Raw genomic sequence first — 18,727 nt, forward strand, 5'->3', positions numbered from 1 at the left:
TCTAAGTACAAGTACTCGATACCGTTCCGATACTGAGTAGGTATCGATACCTTGTTTGATACAAGTACAAGTACTGATTTGAGTAATACCTTGATGGTATCGATTTATTCCTAGTTGTATGTGACTCTTCTTTGAGTTGTGCTGAATTATATCCACAATTAAATGCAATATGCTGAATACTCTAAATAAAGCAATGATATTCTTGGTTGTTACAAATGACTTTACATATTTATGAAGACTTAAGCTGATGCCAGATAAAACTTTTTGGCTTTGCGTGACTTTTATAACTTTGGCAGCAAAGCGCAAGGTGCAAATGGAATGCCTGAATGAACACTTTAGCAACGCTCGCTGCATTTGTTTAAACGTCAAAATCACTGTGAAATTAATAATACACATTTAATTCGTATTTAGAAAAAAAGTAAAAAAATGTTTTTGGATGATATTATAGAAATGTTATTATTAGTGTTGTCAATGCATGAAGCTTTGATGTGCTTGACAAACACTTCAAGGCGGCGGTTTTGGGTCAGAAGTCTCTACCAAGTTCGGGACAAGACAGGCCTGTTTGCCTCCAGTTTTGAGGAAATGTACCAGTGCGATTCGGAACAGGTCAGAAAGAGTGTCTGAACGACCACTTCTGTTTCTGACTTGTTGCACCAATTTTTGGAGAAACGTCTTAAAGAAATATCCAACACGCCGTCAATATTTTCAAAGTGCAGACTTTTTTTAGCTCTTTGGTGAGTGACTTGTAATTCAGTTCATAAAATATCTATGTATGTAGATAACTTAACCATAATATATTCATATGTATGCTTTAAGATTTCATTGATATGCAGACATCTAGCACACGGCGACAGTAAACAAACACTTGCCATGGCATTTAAGATGGAGCGCTCCACACTAGCAGCTATAATAAGTGAGGTATCTATGTGATGCAATTTGGCAGGAATTGGGGAGCATCTATTGGTCTGTTCCGAAAAAAACATGAGTGGAAACGCATTGCTGCTGACTTTAATACTATGTGGAACTTTTCAAATTGTGTTGGCGCCGTAGACGGTAGGGTTGTAAATCATAATAAGACTATCGATGTTTGAAGAATCGAAATTTCGAAAATTGTGTTTTACCGATGATTTTAGGAGAGATCGCTGATTTTATTTTAAATATTGCACACTATTTTGAATTTGATGTATAGTTTTTGTTAACGAATGAACTAAATTTTTATAAAAAATAATAAAAACTATATACAAAAAAATGAATTGTTAAAGCTTGTCAATATGTGGTGGGTTTACATTTTGAAACGAGGTGTAGTATTAAGTGTTGTATTAAAATTTTTGTTTAGTACCGCGTCATCATCAGATGGCGAGTTCATCGGCAGGTCAAAACAAATTTTACTTGTTTTAAAGCAATTAAACGATTTCTTATACTTATGGCTGGTTTTCACTATATCATATTTTGACGCCAAAAGTGCTTTTTAATTTTATTTGACAAGGCGTTTTCACTTATGTGACGACAAATGCCATTGAGTTTAACATAGTGAAAAAAGCCTTTATAAGTACATTTATTAATTGGAATTTAGGAATTTGTTAAAGGAACTTACTTTAGCATGATTCCATGAAAGTATGTACTTATTTATCAAATGCTCGCTCAAAATTTTAAATCGTTCCCGAGTTGTGATACCAACTGCACGTTCACGACCGTCGATATCGGGGCATATGGTTCCTAAAGTGACGGTGGAATATTATGGAACTCCGAGTTTGGGCAACGGCTATTGAGTGTTAATCTAGATTTACCTGATGACGATTACCTGCCAGGGACACTCATCAAATTCCTTCATTTCATGGTTGGAGACGCTGCGTTTCCTCTCAAAAATTGTATTATGCGGCCATATCCGGAATTGTAAATATCAACTTTAATATACATATGTAAATGTTTGATATACATTTTTATTTGCATTAAGGTTATCCCGAGCGCGAAGAACTAAAGAAAACGCTTTTGGAATTTTAAGCGCTCGTTGGAGGGTCATGCTTGCACCCACAAACAGCAGAAAATATTGTAAAAGCGACAGTGTTGCTACATCTTCTTCTTTTTATTTGGCGCTGTAACCGCCTAAGCGATTTTGGCCGAGTTCAACAAAACACAGCAGTCGTTTCTTTTCTGTGCCAACTGGCTCCAATTGGAAATGCCAAGTGAAGCCAAGTCCTTCCCCACCTGGGCTTTCCATCTCAGTGGGGCCTTCCTCTTCCTTACGGTTGCCAGACGTACTGATTTTATCAGTACAGTACTGATTTTTCAACTCTTGTACTGATTTTATTCATTTCTTCAATCAGTACGCTAATGTCCTGATATTTTAAAATTTCTACTGATTTGTACTGAATTTTCAATTCAAGCAAAATACTTTAGGATTTTCTTAAGGTTTTTACATAACGTTGGAACATCCTTAAACTATACTGTAGAAAATAAGAAGAAAATAATTTAACTATAGTTACTACGTTACGTACCAGTTGCGATAATGTGATGGAGCTTAAATTATTCAAAAAGAAGGCTGACGTTTTTTTTGTCGTGTGTTGTTAGATATCTCGAAAATAACTTTCAGTTTAATAACAACGAATTTTCCTATAAGTTACAATTCTTTTCTCACAATGCACTGAGACATAAAGTTAGATACTCTTTTCAGCGAATTCTTAGTCTTTCAAAGTTTTTGCGTAGTTGCAAAAGTTAATTTAGTTTTTTTTTTCAACACCACACTCAAACGAAGAAACTGAGAGGATCTTAAGTATATAATTATTTCCTGACACAAAGAGAGAAATCGGCTTCTAATAAAATTTTTTTAAAGTGAGCTTCAAATTAAAATTAATTTTAGAAGAAATATATAGAATTCTTTGACTATGTAAACACTGAAGATTCAAATGATCTCATTATTGCTAAGTATTCAAAAATTTCAAAAATCTAATATATAAATATCTCGTGTCACGGTTTTAGTGGTCGAACTCCTCCTAAACGGCCTGACCGATCTTTATGAAATTTTTTGTCCATATATGGTAGGTATGAGGATCGGATGTAAAGTATATTTCATACCGCTAGGTGCAAGGGGCGTGGCCCTCCCATTCAAACCGAATTTTTTATACTGCATATCTCTGGAAGTGTTCGTGGTAGAGTACTGGAACTTTGTATGGAGATATATGAAATCAATCACATGGTCATGAAGAAAAATTTGGGCTATTAGAAAAAGGGGCGTAGCAGATCCCATACAAACCGAAACTTTCATACTTCATGTCCCGGAAGTCGTTCATGGAAGAGGAGTCGAACATGGTATGGAGATATATGAAAGCAATCGCATACTCATGGAGAAATATTGTGGTTATCGTAAAAGGGAGTATGGAACCTCCCATAAAAATCGAGTTTTTTATACTGCTTAACTTGTTCAAGTATAGTAGAGTTCATGGTAGAGTACTCGAACATGGTGTGCAGATATATAAAAATAAGCGCATACACATGGAGAAAAATTGCGGTTATTGGAAAAGGGGGCGTGGAACCTCCCGTACAAACCGAATTTTTCATACTGCATACCTCTACCAATGTTCACCATAGAGTACTGGAATTTGGCAATTAGGATGTCCCTAACCTAAAAAAAATGTTCTCTATTTTCTTCTTTTAGAATTTTTAGTATTTTGTTATGATATATAAAAATATGGTATCACGGTGTTTGTGGTCGGACTCCTTCGAAACGGCTTGACCGATTTGAATGAAATTTTTGGTGTATATACGGTAGGTATGATAATAGATTGCAGAGTATGTTTCATACCGCCAAGTGAAGGGGCGTGGCACCTCCCATACAAACCGGATTTTTCATACGGAGATATTTGAAATCAATCCCATACTCTTAGAGAACACTGCGGCTATTTTATAGGGGGGGCGTTGCGCCTTTTAAACGCACTAAAGCTATTACGTATCTTTGTATGCATATACACTTTTGCTAGGTTATTTAAGATGGCAATGGATATATGCCTTCTGACAACCACCAAACCATAATATTAGAAGATAAATGCGTCACTGAAAATCATGAACGTGAACTGTTGGTGAAAATTTTGGACCAAAATATTTCAATAAAAAAAATTAATTTTGGGCGGGACAAAGTTCGCCGGGTCTGCTAGCATAAAATAATTTATTGGCTTCTGTGTACAATGATGTGTACACTCATGTTAAAATAAATAACACTTTTATTTTTTATGAACTATATTTATATAAGGAAAAAAGGTTTTTTCTTAACAGCGGTCATCCCTCGGCAGGCAATGGCAAACCTCCGAGTGTATTTCTGCCATGAAAAACAGCTTCTCATAAAAATACAATCGCCGTTAGGAGTCGGCGTAAAACTGTAGGTCCCTCCGCTTTGTGTGGCAACATCAAGGCGCACGCCTCAAATCGGAGGAGAAGCTCGACCAACCACTAACATATGTGTAAGCGCCAATCTATTATTATATTATATTTTATTCATATACCAAAATATTGTTTAAAACTAGTTCTCTAGTGATTTAAAGTATTATCCGTTACTTACATTCATAATTTAGCTTTGAATAAAAATGTACTGAAAAGTACTGATGTTTTTTAGTATGAAAAAGCCTAATGTACTGATTTCGCGCATAAAAAATCTGGCAACCCTACTCTTCCTCTGCTACCACCAGCGAGTTCCAAGTTCAATACTTTTAGAGCTGGAGTGTCGGTGTCCATTCGAATGACATGACCAAGCCAGCGGAGCCGCTGTACTTTAATTCGCTGCATTAGATCCATGTCGTTGTAAAGCTCATACAGCTCATCGTTCCATCGTCTGCGGTAATCGCCGTCGCCAACGCGTAAAGGCCCGTAAATCTTCCGCAAAATATTACTCTCGAATATTTCAAGAGCCGCCTCATCGGATGTTGTCATTGTCCATGCTTCTGCGCCATATACCAGCACGGGCATGATGTGTAACTTATAGAGTGTGGTTTTCGTACGTCGAGAGAGGACTTTACTCCTGAATTACCTACTCAGTCCAAGGTAACACTTGTTGGCAAGAGTAATTGTGCATTGGATTTCCATGCTGACATTATTGTCGGTGTTAATGTTGGTTACCAACTCTACTTTCTCGAAACTATAACTGTCAACAGTGACGTGGGTGCCAAGGCACGAATGTGCTGACTGTTTGCTTGATGACAGGAGATACTTCCTCTTGTCCTCGTTTACCACCAGACCCATTCGCTTTGCTTCCTTATCCAACTTGGAAAAGGCAGCACAGACTGTGTGGTTTTGATACCGATGTCATCGGCATAAGCCAGCAGTTGCACGCTCTTGTAGTAAATTGTTCCTGAGCGGTTCAGTTCTGCAGCTCTTATTATCTTCTCCAACATCAGATTACAGAAGTCTTAAACCCCATTTGGTGGCGAACGGCTCGGAGAGGTCTTTCCCAATTTTGACGGAGCTGGTGGTATTGCCCAACGTCCTTTTACACAGCCGTATCAGTTTGGCGGGGATGCCAAATTCAGACATAGCGGCGTATAGGCAACTCCTTTTACTGCTGTCGAAAGCGGCTTTAAAGTCGACAAATAGGTGGTGAGTGTCGATTCTTTTCTCGCGAGTCTTTTCCAAGATTTGGCGTATTGTGGTATATAGTAAGCCCCAATCAGTTCATTGACGGTTGGCTTCAGTCTTTCACACAATACGCTCGATAAGATCGCGTAACCTATGCTTAGAAGGCTGATCCCGCGTTGGCGCGAATGGCGGGGTCACCGTTCTTGTGGATTGGGCAGAGCACACTTAAATTCCATTCGTCGGGCATGCAAGATTGTGCTTGTTACATTAAAAAAACATGGAAAAGCCATCAGCCAGAAAAAAATATTAAAAATCAATCCGATTTTAAACTGCTGAAAACTTGCACTTATTTTACTAAGACTTCATGGGCCCATAATTGCATGCCCAGCATTTTTTTTTTGTAATTTTGATTGAAAAGTTCAAAGTGTTAACGAAAATATATTAGGTTTTTCTAAATTTTGCATAAACTTTGAAATAGTGCTATGGTTTTGGTTACAGCGTATCGTCCTTCTGCAAAACCGCGTAACTGACATTGGCTGCCGAAAATTGGATTTGCTCGCACAAGCTCTTGGCTTAATTCTTATCCATTCGTCATGAAATATACTAGCCAGAGATGCGATTGCTTTATAAAAAAGAGAACCATTTTAAACAGTTTTTATCGCCAGTGTATATCGTTGCCTTAATATAGAAAAACCTTATCTAGTTTTCTTTCGATAGTTAACGTTATAAAAATGTAGTAAATTACTGACTAAGGGCCTAATAGAATTTAAGAACTAGTACATCAATAAACTAGTTTCGGAGTTTATTAAAAACTACTGAATTAAGACATTCGTAACTGATGAACCATAGTTTTTATAAGGTTCCATAAATATAAATTATACGCAGGATATCACCATGTTACATAAATCAGTTCTTTACAAGAAATGTCAATTATTTCATTTGAAAGCAAAGTAGGAGCTTTGTAAACGACTTTTATATAAACCAATTTCATTTCCCGCAAGGGAGTGTCGACTAGTAATATATAAACCACTATTATTCGATTATCGCTTTTCCATGGACTCAATTAAAAAAAAAAACATTTTATATACTCTAGTTACAAGAAATCTGGTCTTTGGCACTTGACATCATTGCTTATGTAAAATTTTCTCTTGAAGCCAAATACGAAAATATAATCAAGTATACCAGTTTTCGATATATGTACATAATATATATGGGTTAATTTCGACTTTAATAGATCTGAAAAAGTGCAGTCATATACCGTCAATCAATAAAGTTTAGGTACACAGAATTTTTTGCAATACGGGCAACTATTTTTAAAACATTTTAAGTTTCGCTAAGTTTTTATAAAAAAATAGTTAACTCTACAACAAAACCCCCGAAAATAAGAGCTCCAGATTTGTGTAAGTTTAGAGAAAATTCTACAAATTTTCATTCAAATACTGCACTTTTTATTTGCCCTCTTTAAAAAAAAAAAGTTGAGTATGCAGTTTGTTAGCCCATTCAATATTTCAGACGAGGATGAGCTCGCACGGGAGACAGAATGGATCCTCTAAAAGAAAAGACCAGCCAAAAGACGAAAGGCCGAGTCCTCTCCTGAAGCAGTGTCTCAAAATAGCACTTCAGTTCCTTGTGTGGATAAGAACAAAAGTAATAACGTTAGTAATATAGCTCGCCCACCTGCAATTGTAATAAACGGTACAAGCGATTTCAAAAAATTGCACGCTCAACTAATTGCAACTATAAAAAACAATTTCTTTGTTAAAATCATAAATAACGGTGCATACAGAGTGAGCACTTTTAATGTTTCTGATTACCGTTCGGTTACAAAGTTGCTAACTGCGGAAAACATTCCCTGGTTCAGCTAGGAGAACAAGCAAACCAGACCAATAAAAGTAATTGTTAAAAATCTGCATCACTCTTGTGACGGAGAGTCAATTATAAGTGACTTAAAACACCAAGGTTTAAAAGAAATGTGCCATAAACAAACTTATAGCTGAAATACAATGCCGGCGAACGGCGAACTCACCACAGCGAAATTCGCGCTGACAAAATTAGAACACCCGCAAGCATATGAAATTGAACACAGCCAAAGCGAAATGCGAAGTTCGCTTGGCGGCGTTTCATGGCGATAGATTTATTTCCATCGCCCTGCTGGGCGATGACAGCTGTGTGTGCCAAAAGTGGCCGTATTTGTTTTTTGCTTTCAAAGTTTTAAAAGAAAACAACCTAAACACGATTTTTTTTTTGTTGTTTGAAAAATATAGTTGTGGATTCGTTAAATCTGGCTTGAAACAAATTATTTATAATAATCTTTCTTTGTTTTACAATTTATATTTGTTATCATTTCCTCATTTCTAAATATGGTTTAGTTTTTTCTAAATATGGTCACCCAAATTATAAAGGCGACCAAATGGAATCAGCTATTTTCGCTACCGCTCTAATTCTGTTTAAGTAGGCGAAATAGCTGGGCGAACGGTGAACGACAGCATCGCCCAGTTCGGCGAAGTTTACCGTTCGCCGATATTGTATTTCAAGCATTAAATGGAAATCTGAAGAACCGCTAGACATCTTTCTGCTGACATTTGATTCAACTGAAGATGTAAACAAAATCTACGGTATAAAAAGTATTTTAAATACAATTGTTAAAATTGAATCATTAAAGTCGTCGAATCTAATTCCACAATGCAAAAAATGCCAATCATTTGGCCACACAAAAAACTTCTGCGGAAAACCACCACGGCGTGTCAAATGTACTGGGAAGCATCCGACTTCAGAGTGTCTCAAACCTGCAGAAGATAAACCAAAATGCTGTAACTGTGGAGAGTCCCATCCTGCAAACTACCGCGGTTGTGTAGTAGCGAAAGAGCTTAGGTCAAAAAAGTTAGCGCAGGTTACTAGACCTAAACTTCCCGAAAACACCAAATCCACTATTCCCGTAAACCATAACACTGCCACAACGAAACCGGCTTCAAAGCCGTAAACCTATGCACAAATAACGAAGGACTCTCCTCGAAATATGATGGCCGCCCAGAGCTCCGATGCGTTGTCGCTTATTCTAGCAAAACTTGAGCAACAGGAAAAGGTTTTCATGGCTTTTGAGCAAAGGTTGGGTGCTCTGGAAAATAATATGCAGTTCTTAGACTATGAATAACTGTCTTAAAGTCGTTTTATGGAACGCAAACGGCTTAAGCAAGCATAAGGAGGAGCTAGAAGTTATGTTGAACAACGAAAATATTGACATCGGCCTGATTGCTGACCTCACTTCACCAAGCAATCCCATATGTCTTTTAAAAACTACACCCTTTACCACACCATACATCCTGACAATTGCGCAAGGGGTGGCGAGCGCTGTCATAATCAAAAATAAAATAAAACACCATCTAGAAGACCAACTTAGCACAAGGGAGTTTCAATCTACTTCCGCTTCCATTAAAACTTATAACCAGCCATTGCTTTTAACCGCATTATATAGTCCACCAAGGCACAAGTTAAAATGCGAAGACTACTTGTCTCTTTTAAATCGGTTTAAGGGTCGTTTTATTATAGGAGGTGACTTTAACGCGAAAGCACTTTCTGGGGCTCCAGACTTACTACGACAAAAGGCCGCGAACTTTATAAAGCCTTGCAACGAGCAGCCTGTGCCTCGATTTCAACGGGTTAACCAACATATTGGCCGTCTGACACCAGCAAATATCCTGATTTAATCGACTTCTTTGTCTACAAAAACGTTTCTGCAACCCATTTAACCATCACTGAAGGCTTGGATCTTAATTCTGACCATTCACCTGTGTCGAGGACGTGGACACTAACTTAATCGAGTTCGATTAGATTGAATTTTCCTTTTCTTTGTAAAATGAGTGCGGCCGGCAACGTCATTTTGCCATTTTGAATTTACATTTGAAAAATGCTTTGTAATAGTTGCTATTGTAAGCGAGCCATGGGGTGACCTGTGTCCGCAATTAAAATTCTTTTTAACTTCTTCTGTAACGACCGCCGCAGCCGCATCGCACCTGCATTTTCAACTTTCCGTTTCATAAGCCACTCGGGCTCAAATTGTCGTTGTATTGCATCAATATGTTGAATTACTTCAATAAAAGAATTATTTAAACTTTTTGAATTATACGAAATCCCAATCGGTTTTATTTATTGTGGATTTAGTTTCTCCGGTACACGCTGTGCCGCTCTAATTATCCCCTGAGATTGAACATAGGTCCTTACGATCCATTTAAAACTGAATCGGCAACCCTCTAAGCAAGAAAAGCACGTTCACTGAACATACGCCTACTCCTTGGCAAAGGCAAATTCTCGCCAACTCCAGTTCAGTTCAGTTCAGTTGAATTTAAGAAGCGAACGAAAGCGGGCAAAAGCGGTCCGCGGTTCTCGTGCATACATATATGTGCAACGGTCGAATATAGTGAAATAAAAAGCTTGTAAAAAAAACAAATATCAACAGTGCAAGTGCAGTGAAAAACAAGAGGAGAAAAATTCCTAAGCGGAAAAAACGGGCGCGCGAAAAATTAAAAAGTAAAAGTTAAGTTTATCAAACAAAAAAGTATAGTGCTGGGCGTTAAACGTGCGCCGTCATATGAAAATAAAGCGCTAGCAGCAATACCTGCAAGAAAAATTAAAAAGTAAAAGTAAACTTGGTTACTGTTTAGTAAGTGGCCCACCTATTTCGGATAATTGCGTCCAAAGGGGTGACCCGATCCAAGGGTCTACCCATTATTTTAACATCCACTATTGGTATTTTTGGTCACTAATTTATTTACAAATTGGGTTTGAAATATGCCCTTTTTTGTAAAATTTGGAAATTAGCATACATTTATCACTCCTATTCTCCTTAAAGCAGCCACTTCACCAATTCATTTTTGTATTCCCCTTCACTTTACACTTTACTCGATTAGTTATAAAGAATGTACACGAAAAAAACTGGTCACAGTTAAAACGTTCTAAAACATAAATATATTAATGGAATTCAACGATATTTACATCTAAACTTAGTTTTATTGAAATTCGTTAAAAAAGAGTTAATTCTCCTTGTAATAAGCAAACGATCGCAATTTTGACTTTATGTCCTTCATTAGCCCTTGCACAGAAGTTTCAGTGATTTCCTTGGAAACCAGCTGCCATTTATTTTTGAATTGTTGTGCGTTTTTTACAGCTTTGTGGGTCTTAAGAAGTTTGGATTTCATAACGGCCCAGTAGGTTTCGGTCGGCCGATGCTCTGGACAATTAGGTGGATTCACCTCTTTTGCTACAAATTACACTTTGTTTCTATGTTACCATGCTAAAGCCATTTTTCCGTAATGACATATCGCGAGATCAGGCCAAAAAAGCACTGGATCTTTATGAAGCCGTATAAGAGGTAAAAGTCGCTTTTGCAGACACTCCTTAACATAAATTTCTTGGTTAATTGTACCAGTGCTTACAAAAGGATCACTTTTGAAGCCGCATTGGAAATTGCGTGCCAAATGAGAAACTTTTTGGGAAATTTGTCAAACTTTTTGTTTTTATATTTATCTGCAACATTGCCGCTTTTATTTGCAGTGTGAAATTCGCGGCCCCGGATTTGTTTAAAATCGGCTTTTACGTACGATTCGTCGTCCATAACAATACAGCCAAATTTTTGTATGAGAGGCTGACTTCCAAAACTTATCAATACAATGTTTGGTAACTGTTATACTGCGGTATTCAAACTGTTTCCATATGCAGAGTTGCGGCACATTGCAACCATATACATACATACATTGTATATTTTAAATATTCAATATAGCAATGAACAATAATTCTGAATTTTCCATTTATGAAACACCAAACGAAGCATCAACTTTGTTTCTGATGCGCTGATTGCTCTAGCGTTGCGTTTCGATAACTTTTCGAATGCGTTTTGGAACAGTATACATTGCCAATATTTTGTAGTTCGATGTTATGGAACCTTATACTTTGTACGTATGCAAAGCAATTGACGTTTTGGAAGTCAGCCAGACTGTCGTACAATTTCCGAGCACGTTGTTTCGCCAACAAATTTTGCTTACCGTTGCGATTAGGTGCTGCATTCACTTTGTAAGAACGTAGTCCTGCTGTTTTGCATACTCTTTGTATATACGAAGACGACATGTTTAATTTTTTGCCGACATCTCTTACCGAAAGTCCAGGATTTTTCTTAAAAGCAGATAACACTTCCTTTGCCTTAATTTCGCAAGCAAATCCTTTTTTTCTGCCACTACCAGGGTTCGTTTTTAAAGATAAACATTCATTGTATTTTTTAAGCACATAAGTAACGGTAGACTTTGGAAATTTTAGCTTTTTTGCGATGTCGTTATGGAACATGCTGGGATTTTCCAGCTTTTTGCGCAATATTAACTCGCGATCGATTTCTTTCTTGGTCCTCGTTTCTACACTGATTTTTGTTACTAAAAAGAAATGATGCAGTAAGGTGGAAAATGCTTCCAGCTTTTTAAGAGTCTACCGATTTTTATTTTAATGTTATGATTAACCGAGCTATGCTTGGTTATGTGCGACCAGTTTTTTTCGTGTACATTCTTTAACTTGATTTACGACTTTAATATTAACCAATTAATCACAATTCATTAAATAAAAACACCTTCAAAATCACGCGTCTGACTTTGGTTGCACATGCAAATTAAATGGCGGAGTTCAGCTGTCAAACTCCGAAATATGCAAAAGAATGAGAGACAAAAGAAGTTAGAATATAACCCTGTAAGCATTAAAAATATACAAAGGTGTTCTCTGCAAAAGGTGTTCAGCTCCTTTTCTTCGCAAAACAGAAAGGAGAATTCTACTGCCCTCGGATGAGACCCCCTTCTTCTGATGACGACCACGGCAAACGTATAAAGGACTATGATTTAAGGGTATGCACCTGGAATATCCGGACCCTTAATGGGGAAGGTGCCTCTGCCCGGCTGGTTGATGTCCTCGGGAAGACAAAGGCTGACATCACCGCCATCCAAGAAATGCGATGGACGGGGCAAGGTAAAGTAAGCGTGAAGCCTTGCGACGTCTACTACAGTTGCCACGTAAAGGAGCGCAAATTCGGTGTTGGATTCGTGGTAGGAGAGAGACTCCGTCCCGAGTACTGGCGTTCACCTCGGTGGACGAACGTCTAGCCACAATCCGCATCAAAGCTAGATTCTTCAACATCTCGCTCATCTGCGCCCATGCCCCGACGGAAGAGAAGTATGAGGCGTCCAAGGATCTCTTCTATGAGCGCTTGGAACGTACATATGAGCGCTGCCCCCGACACGATGTCAAAATCGTGCTTGGCGATTTTAATGCCAAGGTGGGCAAGGAAGGGATCTTTGGCGCCACTGTCGGAAAATTCAGCCTCCACGACGAAACGTCCGATAACGGACTGAGGCTGATCGACTTCGCCGGGGCTCGAAATATGGTAATATGTAGTACTAGGTTCCAGCAAAAGAACATCCACCAAGCTACATGGCTGTCTCCAGATCGAAAAAACGAGAAACCAAATCGATCATGTTGTGATAGACGGAAGGCATGCTTCAAGCGTTTTGGACGTACGTACACTCCGAGGGCCAAACATCGACTCGGACCACTCTCCTGTTGTAGCCAAGATACGCACCCGCCTCTGTGCAGCAAAAAATGTGCGCCCAACAATGCAAGGAAAGCTTAAAGTCGAAAAGCTGCAATCACAACAGACGGCCAATTTATTCGCCACTCGACTCACACACCTGCTCTCTGAGATCACTCTTCAACAATCCGACGTACGCGAGCAGTGGAACCACATTTCCCGATCATTAAGTACCGCCGCCGAAGAAGTAGTTGGATTTCAGCGAGCCCGAAAGAACAACTGGTACGATGAGGAATGTCAAGAATCCGCAGAGAAAAAAGATGCCGCCTACAGGGCCACGCTGCGATCGGGCGCAACGCGAGCCATGTGGGACCGTTATAGGGAACTGAAGAAGGAAGCGAGACGTATTTGCCGCAATAAGAAGAGAGAGGCCGAAATACGTGAGTGCGAAGAGCTTGAGATGCTGGCCGACAGGAAGAACGCCCGAAAATTCTACCAGAGGGTTAGGCAACTTACGGAAGGTTTCAAGACCGGGGCGAACTCCTGTAAGAACAACAATGGCGACCTAGTGACCGATGTCCAGAATATACTTAAATTGTGGAGGGAACACTTTTATAACCTACTGAATGGTAGCAGCGCTGAAAGTAGTGAGGAAGACGAACCCGAGTCCCCAGTCGATGATGATGGAGTAGCTGTCCCACCGCCTGACTATGACGAGGTACGAATAGCGATTACGCGGCTGAAAAACAACAAAGCTGCTGGAGCTGACGGCCTGCCAGTCGAGCTATTCAAGTACGGCGGCGAGGAGCTGATGAGGTGCATGCATCAGCTCGTATGCAGAATATGGTCAGATGAACGCATGCCCGACGACTGGAATTTAAGTGTGCTCTGCCCAATCCACAAGAAAGGCGACCCCGCCATACGCGCCAACTACCGCGGAATTAGCCTTCTAAGCATAGGTTACAAGGTCTTATCGAGCGTATTGTGCGAAAGACTGAAGCCCACCGTCAACGAGCTGATTGGACCTTATCAGTGTGGCTTTAGGCCTGGAAAATCCACCATAGATCAGGTATTCACAATACGCCAAATCTTGGAAAAGACCCGCGAGAATAGGATCGACACACACCATCTATTTGTCGATTTCAAAGCCGCTTTCGACAGCACGAAGAGAAGTTGCCTCTATGCCGAGATGTCTGAATTTGGTATCCCCGCGAAACTAATACGGCTGTGTAAAATGACGTTGAGCAATACCACCAGCTCCGTCGGAATAGGGAAGGACCTCTCCGAGCCGTTTGATACCAAACGAGGTTTCAGACAAGGGGACTCCCTTTCGTGTGATTTCTTTAATCTTATGTTGGAGAAGATAATAAGAGCCGCAGAACTGAACCGCTCAGGCACAATACTTTATAAGAGCGTACAATTGCTGGCGTATGCCGACGACATCGATATTATCGGTAAAAACAAGGGCTACGTCTGTTCTGCCTTCTCGGGATTGGATAGAGAAGCAAAGCGAATGGGTCTGGTGGTGAACGAGGACAAAACGAAGTATCTCCTGTCAGCACACAAACAGTCAGATCATACGCGTCTTGGCACCCACGTCACTGTTGACAGTTACAAGTTTGAAAAAGTAGACGACTTCGTTTATCTGGGAACCAGCATTAACACCAATAATAATGTCAGCCTTGAAATCCAACGGAGAATCACTCTTGCCAACAAGTGCTACTTTGGGCTGAGTAGGCAATTGAGAAGTAAAGTCCTCTCTCGTCGTACAAAGATCACACTCTATAAGTCACTCATCATGCCTGTGCTGGTGTATGGCGCGGAAGCATGGACAATGAAAGCATCTGATGGGGCGGCTCTTGGAGTTTTCGAGAGAAAGATTCTGCGAAAGATTTACGGACCTTTACGCGTTGGTGATGGCGAATATCGCAGACGATTTAACGATGAGCTGTATGAGCTTTACAACGATATAGACATAGTGCAGCGAATTAAAATTCAGCGGCTCCGCTGGCTTGGCCATGTCGTTCGGATGGACAGAAACGCTCCTGCTCTGAAAATATTCAACGCGGGCCGCGATGCTGGTAACAGAGGAAGAGGAAGGCCTCCTCTGCGTTGGAAAGACCAGGTGGAGAAGGACTTGGCTTCACTTGGCATTTTCAATTGGCGTCAGTTAGCACAGAAGAGAAATGACTGGCGTGCTGTTTTGGACTCGGCCAAAATCGCTTAGGCGGTTACAGCGCCAAATAAGAAGAAGAAGAGGTTTATAAGCCCTAAGTGCGGCCGAAGACCGCCTACGCAGAAAGGTGTTCTCTGCAAAAGGTGTTCAGCCCCCTTTCTTTGGCAACACAGAAGAGAATTCTACGTAGTGAGGGTTATAATCCCTAAGCGCGGCCGAAGGCCGCCTACGCAGAAAGGTGTTCTCTGCAAAAGGTGTTCAGCCGCCTTTTTTTAGCAACATAGAAGAGAATTCTACGTAGTGAGGGTTATAATCCCTAAGTGCGGCCGAAGGCCGCCTACACAAAAAGAAGTTCTGCGCTAAAATACTATCATATTACTATTACTACAACATTTCTATCTGTCGCTTTTTTCTTAATTTCACAATATTTTTAGTTAAATTTTTTTTCCTTAATTTTTTTTTTAGTTAATTTTTTTTTTTCAGATCGCCTGATAACCAACTTGGGATAATTTATTTTATTTAAAAATCCCACGGTTTTCGTTAGTTGGGTTATATTCCACTTCAACCTGCTCAGTTTGCCTCGGAAAATGCCGTTTTTACCCCATTTTAAAACGGTTCCCTAGGGGTCTGTGGGAGGTCCCCAAGGGGGGGTGGGGATTTTCGTAAAGTGGCGACTGTCCCCTTTCGAATGAGGGGGGTTTGTATTTGCACATATCCTCAAAAAATTGCCAAACTCCGAAGCTAAAAGCAACAAAGATTCGCGCGCGGTATTTTTATGTATGTATCTAGTTTTCAGCAAGTGTGCAATTTCACATAATATCTACATACCTACATTCCTATCCCTGTACTACTCAGCTAAGTGCCGCTATTTTTCAGTCGCGAACAAAAACGTCTGCGACATACATACATATGTATTTGAGTACTGCATTTACATACTCATAATCATGCGCATACAAACAAGTCGCCAACCGAATTTAGTACACACTAGTGTGCGGCTATATACAAAAAGCAAAAAGCTTTTAAATAAATATATATAAGAGGAAGCGTTTCCCAAGCTCCTTTAAGATTATAAAATATATAGCTCGTTCAGCTCCACATATAAAAGTAGATAGATATATATACAAATATATACATATATATATATACATTGTTGAACACAATTTTTTCGATTTTTTATCTCATTCGAAGGTTACCCATACTAATATTGACTCAGTTACGTGTTCGACATACATATGTATATATAAATACTTGGTTGTTTGTTTCCCCTTTAATACCCGTTAGTCCACTTCAAACGCAATTCGGTTAACGCGCGCTCTTTTACTTGTAGATATAGAACACCGCTGAGGTTCGTACATACATACATTCCAACGCGTATACAAATAAGCTTCACCCTCCTTTTTTCGCTCTTGCACGGCACATAAAAAGCACTGTTACTGGACTTAGACGCACTAGGACAGTACAGTGTAGCAAAAAGCAATTGACTCACAGTGGGACAAAACCAGTACCCACGCAAAATAAATAAAATAATCAAAGCATTATTTTTAAGTAAATTTAATAAATAATTCATCTCGAATTGATCATTTAATATTACAACAAGTTAGATTTATATAATTCACCTGACCTGAATTACCCATCCCACATACCATGGAAAAAAAATCACTAACTTCTAATGATAATGATTCTGCTGCAAGCCTCCAAGCATTCATTTTTGAAAGCAATAGATTAGAGTCCTTTTACTCTACATGGTCAGCAACACTTATAGCTGACCAGACAGAATCCCTATTGAAGGTCAAGATCCAGCAACTGGACAGATTGTGGGAATCACTCGTTGCATCCTTTAGAGCAGTATCCCTTTCCGGAGATCACGATGAGTCAAGTGGCTCAATCGAACAAAAATATAGAAAGTACTCAGAGAGCTACGAGAATTGTATGTCCCAGATTTTAGACGCTATGCAGCTTTTCCCCCCCACCACCACCACCCCGTAACCTCGCAAATTCTTCAAACTCCTCTGAAGTATTTATCAAAGTACCACCATGTGACACCGAAGTCTTTCATGGTGGGTACGAAGACTGGCCTGCCTTTAGGGATATGTTCACGGCAGTCTATGGAAATCACCCTAAGCTAACACCAGCCCATAAACTCTTCCATTTTCGACAAAAAACTAGAGGCCAGGCAGAGCAATTAGTTAAACAATACCCGTTGACTGACGAAAGCTTTCAATTAGCCTGGGATGCACTGAAAGCGCGGTATGAAAACCGCAGAATATTGGTCGATAACCAATTAAAAACACTTTTCAATCCCCAATCGATTTATTCAGAGAACGGTGAGCAGATTCAGAAACGCCAAACAGCGATAAACAACTGTTTATCCACTTTGGCAGCACAAGGAATCCCAACCTCCAACTGGGACCCCATCCTTGTGTATATTTGCTCGTCAAAACAGCCCAGTGAAACCCTTTCTTTGTGGGAACAGTCGCTGAGTTCTCGAAAGAACTGCCGCAGTGGGCTGATATGAATGAGTTCTTAACAACCCGGTATGAAGTTGTAGAGAGACTCAGCACTTACCGCCCTGGCAAAGCCAGAACACCTCTGCCGAGTTTCACTCCCAAAGCAGTAAATCAGAACTCAACTTTCTTCAATAAAACTAGGACCCATAATTTCCACACTGAACTAAATCAGCAAGTATCATGTAAGTTATGTAATTCTAACCACCCCATGAAAACATGCGTGAAGTTCAAAGCGCTTCCTGTAACCGAGCGCCTCAAGTTCGTGAGAGACAATAAATATTGTGAGAATTGCCTCTCGTACTTCCACCTCAAACGCGATTGTCAGAGCAAGTTCCTATGTACTGCCAAAAAAGACATCACTCTCTCCTCTATTTACAGCCACCATCCCAATCGTCTAGGGCCAACCCAATACCTCAAAGAACCGTAGCGCAAACATCGACCCAAAATAGAATAGAACAAGAACAGCCTTCGACACTCGAGCAGGCTGCCAAAGGGGCACTTATAAAAAGCCAATCTGACAGTAATGCTCAAAAGGTTTCTTCCCATTTTTCAAGTAGCAGCGCAACAACCCTACTCCCCACAGCAATAGTCCCAATATACTTCGCAGCAGAATATCATAAAATTCGTGCTCTAGTCGATCAAGGGTCACAGAAGACCTTTGTGGCGTCACGAATTCAAAAACTCCTTGGCCTACCCACTAGAGAAATTCACTACCAAATCTCTGGAATGGGAGGAATGGTAGAACAAAATTCGAACAAAATTTGCGAAATAACGCTATGTTCATCTGATTTGGGTCAGAAAATCACAGCAAACGCAATCATCCTCCCTCAGCTCACCCACTTTCTGCCCACATTCAAAGTGTCAAATGTCAATATAGACGAATTACGCTCCCTCCAGCTTGCTGACCCTAACTGTTTTACACCAGCAAAAATC

The sequence above is a fragment of the Rhagoletis pomonella genome, unplaced genomic scaffold (genome assembly GCF_013731165.1).
Source record: "Rhagoletis pomonella isolate Grant_MI unplaced genomic scaffold, Rhpom_1.0 Rhpom_scaffold_00046, whole genome shotgun sequence".
Lineage (NCBI taxonomy): Eukaryota > Metazoa > Arthropoda > Insecta > Diptera > Tephritidae > Rhagoletis > Rhagoletis pomonella.